This window comes from Lissotriton vulgaris, chromosome 9 (assembly GCF_964263255.1).
Source record: "Lissotriton vulgaris chromosome 9, aLisVul1.2, whole genome shotgun sequence".
NCBI classification, from domain to species: Eukaryota; Metazoa; Chordata; class Amphibia; order Caudata; family Salamandridae; genus Lissotriton; species Lissotriton vulgaris.
Genome location: NC_141697.1, coordinates 1,148,231,973 through 1,148,251,578, shown reverse-complemented (window position 1 = coordinate 1,148,251,578; position 19,606 = coordinate 1,148,231,973). Strand labels below are relative to the sequence as shown.

Sequence of the window (19,606 nt, the reverse complement as noted above, 5' to 3'; positions counted from 1 at the left end):
TTCTTGATGACATTCAGACACTTCGTTCTAGCACTGAAAACAATAGCCTCAGAGATTAAAAACCTGCACAAAGATATGACTAGTATGTCAATGAAGGTTTCAGATAATGCAATCAAAATCCAAGACAATAAAGTTAAAATTGATGCCTTTTCACCTCTTGTGGCAAAAATATCTCCAGCTGTTCTGTGCCACCGATTGGGGCGCCTCGCGTTGGGGGTAGGTTGCACACCAAGGCTGCTCTTGTGACAGGTACCTTACCTTTACGAGCATACCCACGGGAACAGATGCGGAGCCCTTTAGGGTTACTCTTAGGGTCTCCCCTTTAGAGCAGGACCACTTGGCCTGCTACCTGATTGACCCAGTGAGGTTGTATCTATTTCCTTTATTTTACTGTTTATATAATTTTTCACTGTGTAGTACCTAGCACCCGAGGTCCTGAAGAATTGCCAGTTAGGCAAGAAACATGTCGACCTATGTAGAGGGTTGAGTTAGCCCACTGTACACCACACAGTTCCTTTCTCCCCTCCCACCATTTTAACTAAGGGAGTCAGCCACGTGAATAAAGTCCCTTGTGGACTGGCTCACCTTCTTTTAATCTCACTATTCCCTCACGACTACACTTTCACCAGACCCCTTACACACACTCAAACCATTGGCTGGAACAAAAGATCTCCAACGAAGAGCGCCTACGGCGCCCGTCAGACATTGCAGCGCCACTCTGACGAGGAGCAGGAGACCAATGATGAAGCATGACACCTAGGTTTCTAGGTGTGTGAGGTCTTCTAGTTCCAACAAGGGAACACCCCGTTCCCTGCTTTCGCTCTATCTCCATAATTCAACACATACTTCTTTAACCGTCCCTGGGGAACTTTGTATTCTTTTGCTTAAAAATATCTCCTATGTCTGCTCTCCTTTTGGATTTGGAAAATCGTAACAGGCAATACAACTTACGTATTTTTAGTTCACCAGAGGATGTAGAAGGTTCTAATTGCAGACTATGGGGGTCATTACGATGGAGGATTTTCCGCATCCTCCGGGACGGCGGAAGCCACCGCCGGCCCGGAGGATGCGGAAAATCTTCTGCGGACCCACCAGGACCCACCGCCACATTAGGATGGCTGGTGGGTCATGGTTTAGGTCCGCAGCTTTTCCGCCGCGGCTGGCTTACATCCGCGGCAGAAAAGCACTAAAATGGTGACGTGTCTCTCAGACACCGTCAGCCAGATTAGGATGTGCTTTTGAACATGCTTTTCCGCGGCGGCTTTTCCGCCGTGGAAAAGCATGTGTAACTGCACTGTGGGGGCCCGTTGCGGGCCCCCTAGGTGTAGTGGGGGTGGGGGGTGCACATGGGGGGTACCTATGGTACCCCCTGCATTTGCGTGCACAATGCAGCAGGCACCGCGCGGTGCCTGCTGCTTTGTGCACGCAAATGCTGTGCATGCTTTTTTAACATTGCTGCGGGTGCAGCTTGAAGCTCCACCCGACGCAATGTTAAAATAGAGGATGTCACCGCCACCCAGGCGGTCACATCCTAATCTGCACAGAGGGAACGCCGCAGCCCATGTGGACGTTCCCTCATGCTCTGGGGTCGCGGACGGACTCAAGTCCGTCCGTGATCGTAATGACCCCCTATATTTGGTGAATTTGATACTTGGACTTTGAACATCAAATTTCCAGAGAAATTTGAAATAGATAAAGCTCATTAGATTTGTCTCATCGTAATCCCCACCACACAAATCCAAGACAAATGATTTTTAATTTTTTATGTCATCATCATTTGAGCTTGATAAGTTAAGCAGCATGTGAATTCTCTTCCTCAATGGTCAATGGTAAAAAAATGTTTATTTGCCAGGACCTTGCTAAGGATGCTGTTAAGTCTCACAAGTAAATCACGGACATTCGTCCACGGTTAAGAAGTCTTGGGTTCATGTATGGTCTTTTTGATCCTTTAACAATGCGAATTTGGAAAGATAATTTTTCAAATTCCTTCCAGCGACTTGAAGACTTAAAAATATTCCTAGAACAACAAACACAGCATTCTGCTACTTGAACATTATTATATTATGTTTTTCTGACTAATTTACTGTTTATTTCCACACAGGGCTCCAATGGTTAAGTCATGCTTGCATTAGTGAGTTTCAAACTTGGTATTAATGTTTAATTGTTGTAGTTTTTTAAATGTTTGTTTGTCTTCTCTTTTCCCCTTCTTTTTCCTACTACCTTTTTTTAGAGCTACTATTTTTCTTCTATTTCCTCTTCAACTTTTTCTTCAATTCTTAGTTCTTTGTTCTTTTCTACTTTACTGTGGCTAATGTTCATAACGTTAAAATTGTCTCCTTAAATTTCAAGGGTTTACAACATCCTGTGAAACGTACACAAATTATAGATTATTTAGGTAGCTGTAATGCTGATATTTGCTTCATACAGGAAACACATATTAAAGACAAAGGTTTAGATTTTATGAAAAAAGTGGGTTGACTCTAATATATATTCTCCCTCGATGGGTAACATATTGGCGGGGCTATTCTTTTTTCAAAAATACATCATAAAATTTTAAGTAAATCCTCGGACTCAAAGGTAGATATGTCATAGCAAAAATTCTAATTCATGATACAGTTATGTATTTACTTAATATGTATGGTCCAACTGTGGATGATCCTAATTTCAGGTCCATTTTAACTACTGAAGTGCTCAAGTTGGTTAATGTCCCACTTATAGTTGGTGGGGATGTCAACCTTATATTTGATCGACCTCCTAAAGCATTTTTAGTTTAATCTTTTTATTAAACAAAAAAATTGGTGGATATCTAGCGATTGCAATTTCCTATGGAAAAAATGTTTACCTTTTTCTCTAACCCACATAACTCACACTCAAGACTTGATTATTTATTAATTTCTGGTCAACTAATTAATTCAGTTGTTACTCCTACTATTTGCAGTATTGATATTTTCAGATCATGCCTTGATTTCCATAGCTCTACAATTTAACTCACATTTTTAAATTCAATCCAGATGTCGCATGAATACCAGTATCGTCCTCAATGAACAAAATAAGCCGAAAATTGTAAATGCACTTCAAAAATACTTCCAACTTAATCCAGAAGGCTCTACATCTATGGTGAACAGATGGGACACTTTCAAATCTATGTCAGGGGAGCCTCTATTTCTCTCATGGCACATGAAAACAAAACTTTCAATGAAAGATTTAGGGAATTAAACAAGCAAATTGCTAAATTTGAGAGACTTTTTTTCACCTCCAATGACCCGAAATATAGAATGAAATTACAAAAACTTCGATATGAATTCATTTCAATCCTAAATAAAAGAGCTAGGGTTCAACTCACTCTAAAGTCAAAACCAGCTTTAATGCTAATAGATCTGGACAACTCTGGCCAACTATTTACGTATCAAAAAAGATAAAACAAAAATAAATTGAATTCATGGCCCCAATGGAAAAATTGCATTATTGAAAAATTATATTGTTAATGAATTTCTAAATTATTATGCTGCCCTATATAATAAACCTAAATTTGATGATCCTTCTTTAATTGATTCTTTTATATCTAAATGCGGTTTGCCTAAAGGTCCTCAATAAACTAGATTTGCCCATTACTGGAGAAGAAATTCTATTAGCCATTAAGTCTCTAAAACAAAATAAATCCCCAGGATCTGACTGCATTCCAGCGGAATGCTTTAAAGATTTTCATTTACAGCTAATTCCTCATTTGTTTAAATTATTTACCTTTTTTAGTTCTACGGGAGCTACCTTAGGTTCTTTTACTGAGGCTCTGATTGTTGTGTTATCTAAACGTAACAAACACCCTACACTTGTGTCAAATTACCTGCATATTTCCTTAATAAATCAAGATTGTAAACTTTATGCCAAAATACTTGCAATCAGGCTAATCTCTGTTTTAGATTCTCTTATTCATCCTGAGTCTGGGTTAATGAGAAATAGATATTCTGTCAATAACACAAGAACGTTATTGCATGTTATCAAACAAGGATCCACTTTATCTTTGCCATCTGGAGTACTTGCTTCGGATGCTGAGAAACCTTTCGCATAAAGTATATTGGCAATTTTTCTTTCGTACTTTAGTAGTATTTAATTTTGGTGATTTCATTATTCACATGACTAAAGGCTGTATTTTTTGCCTCAAAGATGTCTGCAATAATAATATCTTTATATCTTTTGATGTTTTGCAGACGAAATTTCATTTACCCTCTTCTGACTTCCTCAAATATGATTTTTTTGTAATTCTATATTAGATTAATTTCCTCATAATATATCAATCAATCAATCAATCAGAGTACTTGTAAAGCGCGCTACTTACCTGTGAGGGTCCCAAGGCGCTGAGGGGAGGGGGGGGGGGGGGGTGCTGCTACTGCTCGAAGAGCCAGGTCTTGAGGAGTCTTGAAGGCGAGCAGGTGTTGGGTCTGCCGTATGTGGGTAGGGAGGGTGTTCCAGGTCTTTGCGGCGAGGTAGGAGAAGGATCTGCTGCCGGAGGTTGTTCGTTGGATGTGGGGGACAGCGGCGAGGGCGAGGCTGGCGGAGCGGAGCTGGCGGGTGGGGGTGTGGAAGCTGAGTCTGCTGTTCAGGTAGGCTGGTCCAGCGTTGTGGAGTGCTTTGTGTGCATGGGTGAGGAGCTTGAAGGTGATCCTCTTGTCAACGGGGAGCCAGTGTAGGTCTCTCAGGTGGGGGGTGATGTGGCTGCGGCGGGGATGTTGACGATCAGTAGGGCGGAGGCGTTTTGGATGCGTTGCAGTCATCATAGGTGTTTGGCTGGGATTCCTGCGTAGAGTGCGTTTCCGTAGTCCAGTCTGCTGTTGACGAGGGCCTGTGTCACCGTTCTTCTTGTTTCGATCGGGATTCACTTGTAGATCCTGCTCAGCATGCAGAGGGTGTTGTAGCAGGAGGAGGAGACGGCGTTGACCTGCTTAGACATGGAGAGGGAGGAGTCGAGGATTAATCCTAGATTGCGTGCATGGTCAGTGGGTGTTGGTGCTGTTCCAAGTGTGGTCGGCCACCAGGAGTCGTCCCAGGCTGAGGGGGTGGGTCCGAGGATGAGACCTCCGTCTTCTCCGAGTTCAGCTTCAGACGGCTGCTCTTCATCCAATCGGCAACGGCCTACATTCCCTCGTGGAGGTTGGTTTTGGCGGTGTGCGGCTCCTTGGTAAGGGAAAGGCTGAGCTGGGTGCCGTCAGCGTAGGAGATGATGTTGAGGTCGTGATGGCGGGCCACTTGTGCGAGGAGGGCCATGTAGACGTTGAACAGCGTTGGGCTGAGGGATGAGCCCTGGGGGACGCAACAGATGATGTCGGTGGCTTCTGATCGGAAGGGTGGGAGGCGGACGCTCTGGGTTCTGCCGGAGAGGAAGGAGGTGGTCCAATCAAGAGCCTTCTCTTGGATTCCGGCTTCTAGGAGGCGTGTCTTTAGAGATACCTTCAAATACTAAATCAGATTTATCAATTTATATTCAAACTGTATCCACTTTGCCTCATGGTGTTTCAATAATGTATCGGAAGATGATTGCATTTCAAGGTAACAACATTGATATGATTCCAACATTTCCGAATAATGAACTTTCAACCTCTCTCACGATACATGGCAAAAAATTTGACTTAATAATATCCCAGGATGATTACCTGTTTCACTTTTCAAAAAAATTCCTATATTTTATATAATTTCTTATGGTCTCTGTTAAGATTATTTCAAGCTAAGCTTCTTCCGACTTCAAATTGTTGGCATTTTAATTTACATACTGGTTCGCTTTTTGATTGTCCTTCTGTTTCAAAATTTTGGGCTGAAGTTTGGGACGTATTAAAAAAAATACTTAAAATCCATGAGGATCTTTCATTTAAATTGTTAATTTGTAAATATGGTGTTCTTTCTAAAAAATTATCTGACTTACAAGGTAAGCTTTTACATTTTTTTGTTATCAGCCGCTTTAAAATCCATTACAACATGTTGGAAAGATGTTTCATTATTATCTGTTCATGGTTGGTGGTCGTGGGTTATTTTTACTAGAAGAGGTGCCCATTTATCTTTGAATGGTATTACTCATAATTGTAACTCCTATCATTTATTTTGGAAACCTATTGATTATTATTCATCTTAGTTATTGATATTATAATTTGCTTAAGTCGCTATTTGATACTACCTCTACTTCAATGATTATTAGTAACATATTTATATCTGTTTCTTCTCCCTCCCTCTTAGTTTTTATTAATATGAATACTATATAACTTTGTATTTGTTTAAATTTAATCGATGTTCTTCATATCTATGTATTCTCCTTGGGGACTTTTTATAGTGCTCTTTTTAGTATTCTCACTGCTTATTATAACATTTTATAAACTATTTTGAACACCAGAAGAATGCTAGCAGGTGCTTGGAGGTTTCAAATTCATGAAACTCTTTTTCAAGCCCTCTGCTGCTTCAGTGTAACATTTGGGCTGCTGAACTCTTGCTGTGGGGGTGTTAAACTCTCAGAAGCAAAGCATCCTTCTTAGACTATGTTCTTCTACATGCCTTATCCCTCACAGACACGGCTGCTACCTCTCACTGGCAGTGGGTTGGGTGGGGGGGGGGGGTAGGTGCAGGGGATCAGGTAAAAAAATAGGAAACAAATACTTACTTCTCCTGCATCCTCTTCATTCTTGGGAGAAACAGAAAGCGCCAGGGCTACAACGGTGCCCGCAGCCAATCACAATGCTGCAATGCAGCTTTGTGATTGGTCTGGGTGCTGTGACACACAGCTAAGCCAGGGGCCGTAGAGGAGGGTATGTTTTCCCCCAGGCTGTAATGCAGCCTGTATGGGGAACACTGAAAGTGCACATGACTGTTTTGGACAACCCGAGCGGCCCGACCAAACAGTCACTGCACACTTAGAAAGGTGTGTACCCTCCTCCCCTGCTCTTCACCCCCACCCACCTCACACAAGCTGCCGCAGCAGGAGGACAGCATTTAATAACAACATTAGTTATTATCATTTTTTTCCCTTTTCTTTTGCTGCATCAAGGCAGTGGGGTGACGCTCCTCCACCTTAGTGGAGAAGCTACCACTGCTCGCTCATACAATGCAAGCAGCCATCGGGATGTGCCATTGTAACTGGCTAAGTAACTAGTCCATACCTCTCCTTAGGGGAATGCGTAAAATGATTATTTCCTCTACTTCCCCTTTTTTTTGTGGACCTATTCCCAAAATGCCCAGTGGAGAGTGACCCTTTACTTTCACTGGTGGGCCCCCAGCAGAAGAAGAAAAAGTAGAAAGTTAGAGGGATTGATCCAAGTGTTGATGGTCTTGACATTTGCTCAAAAGTGTAATTCCTCTCACTGGTAAACACTTGTACACATACCTAAGCTGGGCCTGGCGGCTTAGTGAGCTAGTGTGTCCACTGTAGGGGCCTGTGTTCAACCCTATGGCCACAGGTTTGAATCCCAGCAGGTCCACTCAGCCTTTCATCCTTCTGAGGTCGATAAAATAAATACTATTGTGTTGGGTAATAATAAACATGTGGTCTGCATATAGTGCTTTGTGCATTGTACCTCTAGGCCTTAGTATTTCTATGGCATTTGCCACACAATTTACAGTCTCCAATCCTGCCTTTGCTCTTGTTGCCTTGAGCTGCATGTTGTTTGCTTATGGTGCAGATGTATTGGAGTTCCCTAGCCCCAACTACCTTTCAATCCATTTTCTTCCAAGAAAGAAGCACTCTAGCTTTTTCTTTCCCAGCAACCAGCCTCAGAAGACTTTTCCCGCAGTCCTACGAGGCTCGCAGTGGTCACTTTTTTAGAAGCATGTGATAGAATGGATGAGATGGGCAATGGTTTATGATGTGGAATGCTATAATGCGCTACCAAGCAATGCCATCTTAAGTGTTTTCTGCAGAGTAGTCTGATGACAATGAGGCAGATTATTGCAGATGCATGGGGATCTGCCTACTATTACATTATATTAATTGGAATCTGGGGAGCCGTTAGTCTAGGAACCACATACTAGATATTTATGCCATTCCCTCAATGTCCTATATTGGAGGCCTTACCACTTCTTTGTATTCCAAAATGTGTGCATGTTAGATATATACAGCACCAGGTGCGCGTACATTTTGTGATGCTTTTCTCCAATTAAATAATCTGTGAATCACTTGAGATATGCTCTGCATCATGCCTCTAAAACTTAAACCAGTCACACACTAATTCCTGATTTTTATATCTAGCAGGGTATAATCTTGGCTTTATTCAACGTCCTATTTTTTACTTGCGACCATTCAGTTATTGTTAGAAAAGATGTAGAATTTCTGCTTTTGGACAATCCTGGTGAAGCTTTTTGTAAACGGTTGGTCGAAAATGTAGATGAAACTGGTCGGCCAATCACTGAAGAGAGACATATCAACGCTATGGTTCTTATACAATCATCTGGTAAGTAAAATAGGTAAAAACCTAATATTGGGATTGCTAATGGACTGTGGCAATTGTGGGAAACACTAGAAGACCTAAGAGGGTGTTTCGTGAACTCCAAGAGGAAGAGATTGCAGAGAAAAGATGCAAGGAAAAAAATAAAGCCAAGCAGAGTGGGCAGGATAATATAAGGGTTGCTAGTGAAGCTCATGCCCAAAGGACAGTTTTTCAACCTGGTGATGCTATTCACTGATTTACTTGCAGAAACTTGAAAACATGGCCTTTTTAGTAGGGATCTGTAGTGTCCTCCATCCAAAATCTACAAGTAGATATGAGCAGTAAATCGTGAAAATAAAACTGTCTTAGAGTACCCGTTTGAATTCAAGGATTAAGGACAAAAACGCCCACACTTCCTTCGCTACCCAGGCCACCCTCAGCTTAGCATTGACACTGAGTCGGCAGGTCCCGGGCAGGCGAAGCAACATAGCAGCCATATTGGACAGGGGGAAGCGTTCTGACGTGGTCTAGTTGCCGCATAAAAAGGAACGTTCATGCCTCCGTGCACCGGACGCGCCTGAACCGCGCCGGAGTCGTGCCAGTGTCCTGCCCGTCTGCGCCCGTCCGCGACCATGCCGCGGCTGTGGCCAGAATCTCTGGAGTGATTGATGTCCCTCCCTCAACTAACATCTTATACAGTAAGGAGACGCTGCTCAATCTACAACCGAGCCGCTGCACCATTGAGGATTCACCACAACTAGACTTAATTACACCTCCCTACCTGTGTCTCCCATGTTCCTTGGGAAAAGATATAGGAAAGCCGGAATCTCATTGCCCCCTCCTTAATGCACCTGTCCAGCCCGCCTCAGCTCACAGAAACTTCAGGCTAAAAGCAGGATTGATCAATTGCTGCTCCCTGGTCAAACACTCTCTGGACATTGCCCAGACTGGGATCTTCTCTTCTTGATGGAAACCTGGCTCGGAGAGGAATCCAGCCCTACATCCTCTGTGCCAATAGGCAGAGCCATAGCCATGGCAGAGGGGTAGCCGTCATTTACAGGACACAGTGGACTATCTCTTCCTTTCCCTACATTCCAATTGAATCCATAGAAGCTCTTCCCTTCTGTATTAAAGTGGCTCCTAACGTTACTTATTCCAGCCCGCTAGTATACCGTCCCCCTAAATCCAAGCCTTCTTTCCTCCCAGTTCTTTTAGACTTTGTGCTCCAAGCAAGCTCTCGCTATGCTAATGTCACCTTGCTTGGTGACTTTAATATTCACGCGGAGGACGCCTCTGATCCGATTAGCTCCAACTTTTTAGCCACATTAAATGATGGTGGTTTAACTCAACTAGTCTCTCACCCTACTCATAAAGCCGGACATACACTTGATCTTATTTGCTCCAACATCCCTGATACCCTTACTAGTGAAACCTACCCGGTAATTTGTTCTGACTATTTTTTTATCCTATTTGCCATTTCCCTCTATTATCAGAACAGACCGATACTTCCGGCCAAGACGGTTGGCCGAAACTGGAGTAAGATCTCCCAGGACAAGATCGCTACCCAACTCTCTGCCTCACCCCCCATGGAAGGCCTCGACCTAGAAACTAGGCTCTCCAATTTTAATAGCTGGATATCTACCGCCATTGACTGCATTGCTCTATCAAACCTATAAAAACCTTCTGAGCAGCCCCCTCGGCACCATGGTACTTTAGTACGGTAAGAGCCTTTACTGATCCCATGGCCCTCAAACGCCAATCTCCGGTATCCCAATCGCTTTGCACCCGGCTTTCCGATTACTTTGAGGAGAAAATTGCCTCTAGTTATAACACTTTCCCCAATAAGAATCATATGTGCACCACCGACAATCTTGATGTCCCTTCTGATTCCCATCTGGTATTTTCTGATTTTGCTGAAATCACCCTTGATTGCTCCATGACGGAACTCCTGAAATGCAGATCTGGTTCCCCAGACGACCCATGGCCGGCCAAGCAGTACAAAGCTCTGGCTCCGCTCCTCAATCCCACACTAAACGGCATCTGGAATGATTCTCTAAAGGCAGGCATCTATCCTGACGCTTGGAAACATGCCAAGTTGGTCCCTATTCCAAAAAAGGCCAACTCAGATCCGGAGGAACCAGCAAATTATAGACCCATCTCCTTACTGCCTGCCCCGGCTAAGGTCCTTGAAAAACTGCTACAGCAGCAGCTAGCATGCTTCCTTGACACCCATGACCTTTTCCATGACTCTCAACACGGGTTTAGATCAGGCCACAGCACAGAGTCCGCCTTGATTGAGATGGCTGACTCTGTGCTTTGGAGGCTGGACAGGGGGTCGAGGGCGGTGTTGGTGCTGCTGGACTTGTCAGCAGCATTCAACACCGTCTCTCACCCAGTCCTGCTCGATCGTCTCCGGTCTAAAGGTATCCAAGGCAAGGCACTAGATTGGTTGTCCTCCTTCCTTTCAAACCGGACACAGGCGGTTTTCACCCCCCCCTACACCTCTGACAGTCGCCCGCTCAAGTGGGGAGTCCCTCAGGGTTCCTCACTGAACCCCCTAATATTTAATGTTTGCTTTTCCCCTCTTGCTGAATTGATATCCCAGTCAGGAATAAAGGCCACCTCTTACGCTGACGATATTCAGCTTTTATTTACCTACGATATCCCCATTCACTCCACGTTTGACCCACTAAAAAACTACCTTAGAAATATCGCCCGTTGGATGGACGATAACTTCCTGCGTCTAAACGCCTGGAAAACAGAAGTCCTCTTCTTCCACCAACCCTCCCCGTTAGACTCAAACCTCTGGTGGCCTCTCGATCTGAGCCTTCCCCCCATCCCTAAGGAATCAGTGAAAAACCTGGGGGTGAGATGGGACTCCCACCTTTCATTCCACAATCAAGTGCAGACCGTGTCCGCCGCTTGTTTTTCTAAAATCCGGATGATAAAGAAATTAATCAATTTCCTCCCATGCAACACTAGGAAAACTATAGTGCAGGCATTAATAACTTCACACCTGGACTACGCTAATGGCCTGTACTTAGGGCTTGCCTCCGGATTGTGTCACCATCTGCAGACAGTCCAGAATGCGGCAGTCCAACTGGTCTGTGGTGTCTCTCTCCGAGAACACATTTCTCCTCACCGTCGTAGACTCCACTGGCTCCCCATCCAAAAAAAGGCCGAGTTCAAGGCCCTCACCCTGGCCCATCGCGCTATCATGGGGAAAGGGTCCGCCTACCTTTCTTCTTGTCTTGGCCCCTATAGCAACGCCAGACACCTCCAGTCCAACTCAAAAAACTTGATTGCCACCCCAAGGTTTAGAAAGGCGCGCTCAGGAGGAAAAACATTCTAGATATGCGCCTCCTCACAATGGAATAAACTTCCACTCGCCCTCCGGATGATCCATGAAGAGATGCCCTTCCGGAAAGCACTGAAGACTTTCCTCTTTTGTTAAGAATCACGGTTGTTTGAGACAGCACACCTGCAGAAGCGCCAGGACACCCCATTGGGGTAGCTGTGCGCTATATAAAACACACTAAATAAATAAATGATTTCCCTTCACCACCTCACCAGTTAATACCCCAAAAAACTATGTCCTGCACAAGAGCTGGCTGTTTTGACCGATGGAGCAACAGCTACTAGACACTGCAAACGAGATCACAAATTATGGTACACTTGTTACCAAATGTTTTGAAACCACAAGGTTTTTTGGCTCACAGCTCACAGTCAAACAGCCCCGGCCTACAGGGAATTTTCTCCTGCAGCAACAGTCACAGATGTGGATGTGAACCTTACCCCTTGCCACGATGACCCACTTTGAAGCAACAAAAGCGGTAGCAATGATGTAAGGAGAGCTAAATCAGTGCTGCCATTATACACAATTGTATATTGTTAAGCCTGCATGCAAGCCTTTTTTCCTTGTTGACCATAACACGCCTTTTGCTGTCAAAACCAGTTTTTAATAACTACATACCTTTTGCCTGTTACTTACCTTTTAAAATGTGAATAAACAAATGGATGTTTTTTCCCTCAGGACAATGAAGAGTCCTTTCATTTGATAACTGAGGAAAGTCCATCATTTCACACTGATCTAGGGCCAGATGTAGGTAGCCCAATAACGGTCGGTAACGGCCGAAATTACAGCATTTCGGCCTTTACCGACGGGTATTTAGGGTTTGAGATGTAGGGAGGCAGGTTTAAGAATTCGGTAATTTACCGAACGGTAATTTAAGGAATCTGTAAATTACTGAATTCTTAAAATACCGATTCAGTAACTTACCGAATCCTTAATATAGGTAGCACTCAAGTGAGGGCACTTTCATTTAAGGATTCGTTATTTACCACCAAATACAGGTTGGTGGTAATTACCGAATACCTTTAAAAAAGCAAAATTTTGCTTTTTTAAAAGTGCCATGTGGCAGACATACATGCCCTTAGGGCATGTATGTGTGCCACATGTGCACCCATGCACTATTCAGAGGTGCAACAGGGTGTCAATGTGACACCCTGCCACCCTTGAAAATGGTCCCCCTATTACCGATTCGGAATAGGAATGAATGGGAATTACTGATTCGGTAAATACCGAATCGGTTAATACCGATTCGGTATTACCGGATCGGTAATACCGAATATTACCGATTCGGTAAAATGTACCGAATTTTTATCTACATCCCATTTACTGATTCTGAAATACCGAATCGGTAAAGTTCGGTATTTTAGAATCGGTAAATGGGAATAACCTACATCTGGCCCCTAATGTTTTATTATTTTTTTAAGGTACACAGGAATTTGCATTTCCCCTTGTATGTCCTAATTATGATGTGCTTTCTCTCTAAGGAAATGATATATAACCCATTGTGCATTATTAACCAAAATGAAAGTTATTCTGTTGAACCTGCTTCCTGTCTGAATGAGGCATGTGTAAGGTTACAAGAAGTGAGTACTTTGCAAGCCAAAAACAATCATGTAAAAGGTGTGTTATTGATATTCTACCTTACCACATAAACTGCAACACATTCCCAGTATGCCTGTGTCATGTTTTTATTGTATTTATTATCTACTGCCTTTAACAACTCTATTTATTTAATTATAGCACAGTTGCAAGGCACATGCAACAGTGAGTTGGCTATACAGCAGCTGCAAGCCGCGCTGTCTGCTTTGACAAGTTCAAGGAACTTAACATGTACAGCAGCCTCGAAAATATGCAGTCGATCATTCATGGTTCAAAAGTAACTTGTTTTTCTCCCACTCTTTTGGCATACTATTTGTGTTGTAATTTGTAAATCTTTCTGCACAATTAAAGTTTATGTAGGACACACCTTGTAGATGTTCTGCATGGGGAGACTTTCAAATCTTTCTGCATGCAATGTGTTTTAAATATGGCTGCTTTATATTTATGTCTGTGACCTAAAACGATGTCAAATAGTTAATAGTTTTATTATATTGCAGACTAAAGCAGTTTGTGAAGGACTCAAGTGATCCTTCACGGTTCAGAAATGTTCTTGTGCCAATGAGAGAATTGAACAAACTCTTGGACGAAGCCAAGGCAGCTTGGGACAGTACAGGTTTTCTTCTGAATGGTGTCAGCAAAACACTTTTTTCCCTGAAAGAAATTGCATCTGCAAAAGGTATTAAGAAGGTTCGTGCTGGAACAGCTGTCCTTGATGAGGAGAAGGTTGATGCATTATTTGGTAAGCTATTACAAATGTTGAAATTAATGTTCAGTCGATCTAGGATTACGAAAATGTATTCATATACAGATAGTGATAAAATATGCTTGCATATTGGTCCTGTATTATATTATTGTACAATGACTCCATCATGCATATCTAACAGCTGTCTGCAAAAGAACAATTGGAGGGGCTTTTAATTTATTAACATTTTGTGCTGAGTTTGCGCTAACAAATGGCATGGAAATCTGGTGCGAAGTCTTGAGTTGGGATTTAAATTCTAAATCAGTAGGTCCAGGTGAGGGGCTCAAACTGGCCGAATGGGTGGTGGCAAACTGCACTTATAAAACACTGTGCTCACAGTTTTTATTTAGACCGGATCAACTCTCCCAATAATTAGATCAGTTGTCCTATTCCTAGCACTGGGTTGCAAGCTCTCATCTGGATTTCTGGTCAGTTTGGTAGCTTCTTACACTGTATGTTGCAAGTAGAGTTCAGGCTCAACGTGGCTGCCTCCACGATGGTTTTGTAAATGAAATCTGGTATTGATTACTTTCTGTATGCAGAGGAAGCGTTACAGCGACTGGTGAACAAGACTAGGGCACATATTTTTGGTTCTACGCCTCTACATCGGCACAAATTTTCTTTGAAGTACACCAGCATTTCAAAAGAGTAAAAGAGGCAGAGAAAACAGCCTGCTACTTGGGGCTGCAACTATCATTAGTGCAGCAGGTGCAGCTGCATTAAGGACCGGGAGTTATATATGGTTGTGTTCAATTTCTGTTGTCAGTTAGTCATGTTTGCTCTTTTATAATTCTCACATTTAGTACAGATTTTGAGCTACAAAAAAGTACCCATGCTCCTAGCCATGCCCACTCCTACTGATCCAAGTCTAGTATGAAGTTTTGGAAGGGGCTCAACTTCAAAACATTTCACACCAGGGGGGCTCATTGCACAAAAGTTAAGACCTTTGAGGTAGATGGACCTTTTCTGTCCTCTTCTTGAAACTCCAGCAACTTTCATAAATCCACAACTTGCTGCCCAGACCCGGACTGGCTGTAGCGGTTACAAGGACGTTTTTGCAGCATAGCTGCAAAATCGGCCCTGTAACAAATCGACCGAAAACTGGCCCTGGCAAAGAGCTTGACGGCACCTCCAACCACGGGAGAGGGGGCACCGAGCACTTTGCCAGGGCCGGTTTTGGTTCCCAGTCCCTGTTGCTGCCTCACTCTTAAGTTTATGAAGGAACTTTTTCTTTCTTCATCTTCAGCTCCACTCTTCATTAATGTTTGCTCTCACCTGTGCCTCTTTGACCAAATGCCCTTAAAGTTATACTTATGAAACCGTGTAACCATAACCATATCTCATTGGGCACACTAATGGGATTGGAACCTTTTAAAGGCAACCCAGCACTATTAAAAACCTAAAATAGTGGTGGTAAGATGATACTGATGTATGTTACATTTTTTCTCCAGAGATTATTAGGTCTGTGTGTAGGGCCAATGACTGGCCATCACTGGACAACAGAACTAAGAGAAGGAAGCTGGATATAAAGTGGCTAGAAAATCCTAGAAGAGGACTAATTAAAATTCTGAATCTAGAAACAAACAACGAAGTTGCTGATCTTCGTTAAGCCTTTTTGTTCTTTTTTTTAGGCCTGGGCGGCAAATTTAGTTACGCTCGTGGAATTTGCAATATTTTGCCATTTTTGCGTTCCGCAGAGAGGGCGAAAATGTCAAAACTTTCGCAACCTGCCCGGAAACTGAAGTTTTATCTTGTTCGCGCTTTAAAAATGCGTTCTTGCGCATGAGGTAGCGACTTACCTGGTCCCTGCGTTCGCCAACGAGTTTTCCTATCCGTTCACGTGCCCCACAAGATGTTGGATTGTTGGTAACCGGTCGCGCTATCACGCGTGAGTTTGCGATCGCGAACACGTCATTCGACCTGGAACAGGAAATAAGCATTGCGAGCAAGATGGCTATGCCCATTAGCGACTGCATGGGCAAGTTAGAGGTACATTTCCTCGCGAGCACGCAAAAGTACATCGCAAACGGGCGGGAAAAGCAATCTCCGCATCTTGCGAAAGTTCCGCATGCTCGCAGAGATTTTGCGCAATTTTGCAATAGTTTGCGAAAGTCAGTTTAGCAAATTCCGCCCACCCCTACTTTTGTTTAGCATTCTTGCATTTGTCTGCCGTCTTGTACTGTGTCCTGGACTTTCTTTTTGTCCTCTTGTTTGGTTTTCTGGCCCTATATTGGGCCAAATGTATGCTTTAGATCAAGAAAAATTACATTTTGACACATCCCGTTTGATCCTTTTTCCTTTAACCACTGTTTTGTTCAGTCTTTTGCCACTGGTCACCATGTAAAATAGCTTCAGATAATGCTCTGTACCTCAAAGTAAGGCAAGTCCCAGTGAGTCAGGAGTATGAGAGTATTGGCAAAGTTGTTAAGTTTATTTGAATGCAAAGTATAACATTGTTGCAAACCAATACGTTTGTATTTAGGTGTTTGTGGTATTTCTACAGCACAAACCTAGCCAAAAAGAGTGTTTCTGAGATTTATTTCATACAGGTTCCTGCACCTCACGGTAGAGTTTAAAAAGTAATCTTCCCAAAGCGGGAGAATATTGATCTGATTATTAGGACCAGATATATGGAAGTTTTGTGTTTGGTTTGCATAAGTTTTATAATGCAGACCTGATGCAAAATCCTTTTCAGGATTTATAAACCAAAGCAAATTGGTATTTGGTACAACACTCATCCGAAATGGGAAACGTTTTTAAGTTTGTCTATGAATAATATTTTTTGTACTGGAAAGGGACCCTTTCAATACAAAATCTAAGCAAGACACTTGCAGACACCTTTGTGCATGGTGCTCGGCTGCCTAATAGTGCAGTAATGCAGGGAAGAGGTAGATACAGCACTTTCCTACCCTCTCTGTTATGCAATGCAGCAAATGAGAATGCTGCACTGCATTCAGTGACAGTTGTGTAAATCTGGGCCTTACTTTAGATTGCATGGCATTGCAAATAATTCAAGTTATTGAGTAAAATAGGCATATTACATCCAAGTGGCCTGTTTTTGACAGGAAGGTACATTGAGGAGGTGGTCCTCTAAATGTTTTCCTTCCAGCAAATCCATTTTCCTACACTACTTCTGGGACCCTGCAAGGGAATACTGGCAGTCAGCTAATGTGCTTGTTTCATAAAATTTTCAAGGTGTAATTCAACCCTTAATAATTTATTAGTGAACCAATGGCATTCTCAATTATTCATTAAATCATCTTGGCGTAATCTACACTTGGTCTACAGTTGGCCTAAAATCATCCAAGAGTATTTCACAATCATCTGAAAATCCTATGTAGTCATTGTTTAGTAATCCACATTTATTCTGTAGTTTTCCTAAAATAATCCTGAGTAATACATGCTAATTTTTCAGTTGTCATTAAATCATCCTAGAGCAATCCACACTAATCCTGAAATTGTCAGCAAGTCATCTGTTCTGACCGACTTTTTCGGCCCTCTTTTGAGGGAAGGTGATTGGAGGTGACTTCAGTCTACTATCATTCTAGTGGAAGGATTAGAACCGTAAATAGGGCCTATTCACAAGGCGTGTTGATATAATTCCGTACCCTTTTCCTTAGATCAGGGCTTATAAACTTATGTTAGGGGATAGATTCATTAGTATTAGTGATAATCCGTCCTTTCGTATGAGTGTTAGTATACCTTCCATGGAGTTATGCTTATTTCGGGCCTTGTAGGCCTTAAACGGAGAGACTCCATCTTTCTTTCTGCCCCGGCAGCTTGAGATGCTTCTAGGTCAAATGTAATGTTTTAGTTACGAGGTGTTGTTCGCTTGGAGAGAACCGGCTCAGGCTGGCCCTTATCGAAAGACTGTATTTTTCTCCATTCCGAAGACACAACATCAGGCCGGCAGGCTGAGAACGTGTCCTTGGTTCGGGGAGGTACAAGAACTTGGTGGGTGGCAGGTTACTGGCCGTAACTTTCCATGAAGGGACAAGCTTCCATATTAGTGAAAGCATGAGACAGTGAGTGAGTCAGTCTGTAGGCGGCAGCTAGTTGTTAGCATCAATGCCATTAATTATTCCGAGGCAGGCAGTCGCCATTTTGAAGTCCAAGAAAGATCGAGAAGCTGATACTCTCTTAGAAAGATTGAAGTTATTTTAGTTGGAGCAGCTGGCGAGCTTTGACATTACGCTCAGAGCATACACTGTGAAGCAGTTAGTTGAGGGAACGAATACCAGAGTGGTAGGAACTGAGTTATAAGATCGAAGCTGAGAAGTGAAGATGGTCCGTGATTGAGAGGAGAGAGGAGTAGTGCAGAACAGCGAGAGAGAAAGCAGCTGATGAGAGGAAGGTTCCAGTGACTTGGAGGGAAGCGAAGGAGACAGAGCATGGCGGTGCAGACGTGTATCTGTGACTGCAGAGGTGTGACCCTAAGACGAGGCAAGGCACAGACGAAAAGGGAACCCAGATGACTACTGAGTCCAGACTTCAAATTAATAAGGTGACGTCGACCCTTTCTTATTAGCGTGCACACATTCTAACCTTTCACTTTCCTTTGCAGGCTATATGTTATAGTGTAGTGTTACATTGTTATTGCTGTTGTTATAAATAAAGTACCCCAGTTCTTAGTGAACCATCATGTGCCTCTTATTCTTGTATAATAAAGGTAACCTGTTCTTCTAGTCAGGTACTGTTTTGTGAACGGACGCTCCATCCCCCTCTATTCACAATTCCGTAAATGCCTCAAAACCCATCTTTTTACAAAATCCTTTGACTAAATGTTCTGTCTGACCTCCCTACCACCAACCTCAGTCCCCGTTAGCTATAGCGCCAAGAAGCCGCTGGTAAACGTGCGCTCTACAAGAACTTTCAAACTCAAACTCAAACTCAAACCCCCGATCAGGTAAGTGGTAACTGAATAATGAGGGAGAGAGGAGCCCTTGAAGTAGAGAATAAGTTGTACATCATATAATTCGGCTATCATTGTGTGATCTATAATATCGTAGTATTGTACCTCTAGTAAATAGCGAGAGATTCCCCGATATGAGGAGCTAACGGTATTCATAGGAAAGTGATCGTCGTTGTGAGGCGGCGTTAAAGAGAGGGGACGAACGAGGCAGAGGCAGATACGCAGCGCTAATCTGAACATATCCAGTTCTGGAAAAGATTAAAGAAATGGTATGCCCGTTCTGAGAAGGTTTTAGAATTTTACCAGATGCAAGAGACTTGAATAAACGCCTGACAATTTCAGAGCAAGGAAACCCAAGACAAGGAGCTCCTATCCGGGGAGAGAGAATACTTACCACTGATGCAAGAGACTTGAATATACGCCTGTCAAGCTCAAAGCAAGGAAAGCCAAGACAAGGAGCTCCTATCATAGGGGAGAGAAGCCCACACTATTCCAGAAGCCAATGGACATTTAAAGCGGTTCACATCCTGATATGCCCCCTACCTGATCTAAAAGATATGGTGGACCCATCCATTGCTTGAAACCCCAGAAAATAAGAAGTCCTG

General features: G+C 43.0%; 1 pseudogene; it reads left to right on the top strand.

Moving 5' to 3' along the window:
* LOC147692939 (uncharacterized) overlaps window positions 1-15,698 on the top strand; it is a 42,283-nt pseudogene extending 26,585 nt beyond the window's left edge.
* The last annotated feature ends 3,908 nt before the right edge of the window (window positions 15,699-19,606 follow it).